Source organism: Ochotona curzoniae, unplaced genomic scaffold, assembly GCF_017591425.1.
Source record: "Ochotona curzoniae isolate NIBS_2020 unplaced genomic scaffold, NIBS_Ocur_1.0 scaffold_3890, whole genome shotgun sequence".
Taxonomy (NCBI): Eukaryota; Metazoa; Chordata; class Mammalia; order Lagomorpha; family Ochotonidae; genus Ochotona; species Ochotona curzoniae.
The window spans coordinates 36,180,107-36,186,802 of NW_024467115.1; positions in this window are offsets into that span (position 1 = coordinate 36,180,107).

Genomic DNA, 6,696 nt, shown 5'->3' on the forward strand with positions numbered 1-6,696 from the left:
CCGCTTAAGACCGGGCCGGGCGGGGCGCCGGCTGCAGTCCCCGCCCAGGGGACGGGCAGTGGCGGAGGGCGAGGGCGGGTCCACCGGGTCCCACCCCTTGCCCCGAGAGCCTCACGCCCGCCTGCTTTCACTTCGCTTAGCAACAGTTGCCCCGGGGCCGAAACCGTAACTTCCAAGCCCGGGAGAAACTTCGGAGAACTTGGAACGGCCGCGGGGGGCGCAGGGAGGGGCGCGGCCGCGCAGCCCAGGCCCTCGGGGGCTTCAGGAGGGCACCGAGGAGCAAGGTGGATGGAGGGCGGCCACCGAGCCTGCAGCCTCTCCCGGACCTGCCCCCGGCGTGGGCACCCAGGCTGGGCTCGGTCCCTCGAGAACGCCTGCTGGGGCGCACGGGCGGCTGCCCTTGGCCTGCTGGCTGCCCCACCGCACCTGCTGTCGAGTCCCTTGCTCGGCGCCCACCGGGCCAGGAGCCCTTGCCCAGGCCACGCGCTCTGCTGCTCCGAGCCGCACCTGCGTGGACGCCGCGACCCCGCGTGCCGAGCGCCCCGTGCGCCCCGGGCCCAACTCTGCTGGCGCCGGCGGGGCGGGGTGCAACCTGCGAGGTGCGCCCGGAGCAAAATGGCGGCGGCTGCCGGGAGGGTCGCCGCGGCTTCGCTGGCTGGGACCCCCGCGGCCTCGGGAGCCGCACGGGGACCGCATCACCGCCGCGCCGTCCCCCTCTGCCCTGCGATTTAAAGACCCACCGCACCTGTCCCTTGGCCCTTGGACAACTTGGCTGAGTCTGAGTTTGTTCTTAGCCGTGCACAGGAGGAAATAAAGCAAAAGTAAATAAAACTAGAGTCAGGACCGCAGCCGTCCTCGGGTCCCGGCGTGGGGAGCCGGAGTCCCCGCGGGTTCCAGCCAGCCCTGGTTAAAGAAGCAATTTGTGGCTTCTGCTGGTTTGCGGGGTGGAGGAGAGCAAAAAACTCCCTGAGGAGCATTCTTTGCAACTCTAGAAATAAGTCAGTTAATTTTTGTCGCTAATGATGAAAGATTTACTTCTTTGAAAGAGTAGGGGCCAGGAGCTCTCTTGAGTTGCTGGTTCACTCCCCAGAGGTGCACACCAGCGCTGGGTGCTGGGAAGAAGGCAGAGGCCACAAGTTCTGTCTGGGATCCCACGTGAGGGGCAGGACCCAAGTCCTAAGCCAGTACCTGCTGCCTCCCAAGCATCCTAGCCAGACTCCGGGGGTGCGGGGGGCTGTCCCAAGTGACGGCTTAAGCCACTTTGCCACAACATCCAAACTCTCAAGAGGACTTTCTAAAACACAGCTCTAGGCCCTCCTTGAAAGGCACTGCCCCTCGGGCAGCCCGTGTACACAGGTTGAAGTCCCGGCTGCTCCAGTTTGGAGCCTACTCCCTGCTAGCGCGCCTGGGAAAAGAGCAAAGGATGGCACACATGCTTGGGCCCCTGCAGCCAAGTGGGAGACCTGGGTGGAATTCAGGGTCCTGGCAGAGGGAACCAGCCTGCGGACGATCTCTCTGCCCCTCTTCAAAGTCAGTCAATCCTAAAAATACATAAGCGAGGCAGACATGCACGCTGGTGGCTGGTGGCTGGTGGGGAAGCGGCATCACCCGGGAACTTGCCCTGGCACTGCCTCATCCTAGGGCGCAGGAACTGGGTGCCTAGCGCCCTGGTCTGCAAGTCCCCTAGGTGACTGATGGACGCGACAGACCTTCCCCCTGCCCCTCTCCTGCCCTTGCCACTGGCTTCACGTGTGAACAGGCCTAGTTCTTGAACTCCTTGTTGCTTTAATGTTCTGGACAGTAAAATGCACCTGTTACAAGTTGATGCCGTGCGATATTGGCGGCATCTCAAAACTACTGAAACCACTTGAGTAGAACCCTCGGAACACACTCCACACCGGGGTCCCTGGGATGACACTGAGTGGCCGTTCCCCACTCCGGGTATTGAGGTGATTGGGAGGCAAGGCTGGGCGTGGTTTCTCCCTTTGTATCCCACCCCCTTCCCCAAATACAGGAAGAAGAAAAAGGAAATGTGTAAACAATGCGCTCACCCACTCACCCTGATCCTCCACCTTCCCATCCTGATCAACTATGTAAAAAATCATCAAAAATAAATCAACAAATCAAGAAAAATGAAGCCGAAGAGGCAACAAACAAACAACAACAACAAAACCAACCCCACAAGTTGGTGCTGCGATATAGTAAATTAAGCCTCCACCTGCAGTGCTGGCATCTCACATGGGTATCGGATCATGTCCTGGCTGTTCTGCTTCTAATCCATTATGGCCTGGGAAGTCAGTGGAGAATGACTCAAGTCCTTAGTCTGCTGAATCTGTGTGGAAGACCTGGAGGAAGCTCCTGCCTCCTGGCTTTGGATTGGTGCAGTCCTGGCCAGTGCAGCCATTTGGGGAGCGAAACAGCTCATACAAGATCTTTCTCTCCGTGTGTGTGTGTGTGTGTGTGTGTGTGTGTGTGTGTGTGTGTTACTCTTCCTCTCTCTGTAGATCTTTTTTTAAGCTACTTTGCCACCTGTTTCATAAAGTTGCCCTGTGTGTTCGATGGACTACTCTGTCCGAATTGAGAGTAACCACTGACTGCAGCCAGGTTCCTGGCTCTGTAGGGCTTTGCTCCTGCTGGAGCCTCCTGCGGAGGCCTGTGAGGGCTGCACAAGATCACACAGGCAAGCTGCTTAGCTCTGCGCTGGGCGGAAGTGAGGGGGGGGGGATGACCCTGTCAGCACCTGTGACCTCCCAGCAGCAGGTCGGAGGTCAAGCTGAGGTGGCAGTTCCTTCTGGAAGTTTCTCTGCATGATGGAATGGCCTTAAAGGGAAAAAAAAAAGGTTTCTTTAATTTTATTGAAGAGGAGGAATGATTTACGGAGAGAAGGAAGACAGTGATATCTCTGTTGGTTAGTTTCTCCAAATGGTGGCAACAACCAGATCTGGGCCTGTCCAAAGCCAAAAGCCAGGCCCTTCCTTGGGTCTCCCAGTGGGTGCAGGGGTCCAAAGCAGTGGGCCATCCTCTGCTGCTTTCCCAGATGCATCTGCAGGGACGTGTACCAGACATGGAGCGGCCAGGACTCTCCCTGGCACCCAAATGGATGCGGTGCTGCAGGCAGAGGCTTAATTTGGAATGCCACGGTGGGTGGGGTTGGGGGGGTGGGGCTGCCACATGGAATTCCTTCTAAATGAAATGCACATAGGATGGATTGTCCTAGGCAGGAGGCTAGGGAAGATGTTTACAACGCCTCCAAGGGGAAGGTTTCCAGCTGGACAGGTTCCTCCTAGCACACTGCCAAAGCTTCCTTATCACCGCCTGAAACCTTGTCGGGTGTCTTTGCTTTCCAATGCCTGCCTATACGGGCTGCCTCTGATGGTTCATCTTGCTCCGTTTAGTCTATGGTCTTGTGCACTGGCTATTGGCACGGTGGTGAGCCAAGACCTTGGCAGAGCGCACCTGCCATGCCCCTTTGCAGGGCTGTACCCTGGATGTGAAAGTCATGATTCTGTTACCATAGCGTTATTGGATGGAACCCAGAAGCCTTGGGCCCTCCACCCTGCTTTATTGGTCTGGTTCTGACCTTGGACAACCCCTTCCTTCGGGGTTTCAGGTCTTCAGTTAGAGTGGTGGACAGCATCCTATGTCCATCCCCTTAACTTGCATGGAGGACTGAGGCGAGGTTACACCAGCACTGAAGGCCACAGGCGCCATGCATACAGCAGCCACATCCCCGACACTCAGTCTGAGCTGCCTGTCAGCTCTACTCCGAGTCTATCTCCACTTGGGTGCCAGGCTAATCTCAACCAAAGGGGGGAAAAAAAAGTCCTCAGACAGTTGGACAATCTCCAGCCTCACCCATTTCCAAAGAACAGTCAGAAGGATTTGGTGGCGGTGGCGAGGGGGGGTTGATTTGTGATAACCTTGAGGGAAGCGGGAGGGTGGGGAGGGAATGTCGTCTGAGCCGGAGGTTTCCCCTGTGTTGATAATCACAGGGACCTCCCTGGCCTGCTGGCTGCTTTTTTGTGGCTCTGGCGTTTGGGTGAGCTTGTCATTTGGCAGAGCGAATCGCCACAGAGAAATAAGGATCACGGCGATCTTTCAAAGTTCCCTGATTCAGGGTCAGTGCGATGTCTCAATTGGCTAATCTTCTGCCTCCAAGCGCCGTGATCACGTATGGGCGATGGTTCATGTCCCTGCTGTTCCACTTCCCATCCAGCTGCTTACAGCCTGAGAAAACAGTAGAGAATGGCCCCAAGCCTTGGGACCCTGCACCCACGTGGGAGACCCAGAAGAAGCTCCTGGCTCGTGGCTTCAGATTGGCTCAGCTCTGGCCTTTGCAGGCATTTGGGGAGTGAATCAGCAGATGGAAAATCTTACTCTCTTTCTATATATATCTTTCTCTATATCTGACTTTCCAATAAAATAAATAAATCTTTAAAATTAATAATCATCAAGTAATTTTAAAAAATGAGAAGAAAGAAAACTGTTCTCCCCAGCCTTCCTCTTCTTAGTCTGGCATCTGCTCCACTGGGTACCCTATTGCTTGGCCCCAAATCTCCAAGTCAACCTCACTCTCCCTACTGGGCTTGATCCCCTGCCCTTGGGCAGCCCACCCAGCTGACCCGCCTGCTCACTCCCAGAATGCGCCAGGCTGATTCTCGCACACCCGCCTCTGCTCCCTGGCCGGGATCTCTGTCGCTCTGTCACCACGCTCCAGCGCCGCTCCAGTGCCTGATGTTTTGTTCACTGGACTCGACGGCCCCTTGCCTGTTGCCTTGGCCTCCAGGACCTTTCCCTACCTCCACTCCGGCTTCTGCCCTGAGTCTCCCTCCTCTGCTCTGAGAGCACCTTGCACCCCGATGGCCTCAGGGGCCCTCACTGCCACCGGACTGATCCCAGTCTGCCCTAGTACTCAGCCTCCTGCCACTGTTGTGCGTCCACACTTCGTCATTGGGTGTCCTCGCCCTGCAGCACCGAAGCCCCGGCCTGATCCGCAGCAGCTACACACAGTAGCTGTTCCATGAAGGCCTGCTGACCTTGCAGAGGAGCGCCGTGGCTCGGTGCCAGGGCTGGGGGACGCAGGCCCGTCTTCTCTCCTGGGACATGGCCCTGCTCTGTTTGGCTGCTGACTACAAACGCACTTCTCTAGTACCTGAAGTTTGTTATTTAGCCACACCAGCTGTCCAAGACACCACGGAAAACCAGGCAGGCAGTAAAATAACAGGAGCCACTTTTAGGATCTTTCTGGGTTTCTTGACTAATTTGTTTTCACTGCTGTTGTAGCTTGATTCATTGTCCCCCCCGGTACATGGCAGAGGAGCAGAGAAGTTACAAGCTACGAGCAGACCAAGCAATAAGAAGTGAACAAGAGGCTGGTGATGTGGCAGAGTGGGTTAAGCCCCTTGTCTGTGACACCAACATCCTGGATAAGTGCCAGTTCAAGCCCCGGGTCCTCCACTTTTGATCCAGGTCCCTGTTAATGCATCTGAGAAGACAGTGGTGGCTGGCCCAGATGCTGGACTTCTGCTCCAGTGTGGAAGGCCAAGATGGAGGTCCCGCTCCTGGCCCTGTCCAGGCCGGTGCAGCCATTTGGGAAGTGAGCCAGTAGGGCTCCTCATGTGTGTCTTCCCTCGCTGTAACTCTGCCTTTCAAATAACTAAGCCAATGTTTTAAAAAGCAAGCAGCAGCAGAAGTGAGCCCGACGGAGGCATAACTTGAGCATCCCAGCCGCAGGCAGCCCAGGCAGTGTGCTGTCCACCGGGAGTTTCTCCAGGAGGATTTTCATCTGTTCCTGGGATCAGAAAACGTGCACACTAGTTGTAACTGTTTGGAACTGCAAAACGCCCTAAGTCTTCAGGAAATAATCCAACAGATAGCTGTGTGCCCATGAGTGGCGGTGCTATTTTAATCCCATTATCTGTGGGCTTTTAAGACAAGAAGCTAAACTCTGGAGATAAACAGGGAGCTGGTTCAACCCCCGCTGGAGAACAATCATGCTTCTAAATGAGATTCAGCGACACAGCAGCTAATGCTTTCTGTGGAACAATCCACTAATGTGAAGCAGACGATCTCCCAATCAAATGAGATGCAATTAATAACCTGTCTTGTTACCAAACAGAAACAATACACATTTAAAAATCATCATGGGGCCCGGTGCGGTAGCCTAGTGGCCAAAGTCCTCGCGTTGAACGCCAGGATTCCGTATGGGCACCAGTTCTAGTTCCGGTGGCCCCACTTCCCTTCCAGCTCCCTGCTTCTGGCCTGGGAAAGCAGTCGAGGATGGCCCAAAGACTTGAGACCCTGCACCCATGTGGGAGACCCAAAAGAGGCTCCGGGTTCCTGGCTTTGGACCAGCACAGCTCTGGCTGTTGAGGTCACTTGGGGAGTGAATCATCGGACAGAAGCTCTTCCTCTCTGTCTCTCCTCCTCTATATAGCCTGTCCAATAAAAATAAATAAATCTTTTTAAAAATCGTCATGAGTTGCTTCCTGGCTTTTTCCTTCTCGCCACCGTGCCCACCTCCTCTTCTTCTGGATCCTCAACAACGCAGCAGCGGAGGGTCCTGCCCGTGCCTCATTTGCACCAATTGCTGGAATCCTGATTTCTACATAAAATCTGTGAAGTTCTAGCTGCTCAGGTTGCCTGTATCCCAGGAAGGCCTGGGTTCAAGTCCCAGCTCTGCTTCTGATTCCAGCT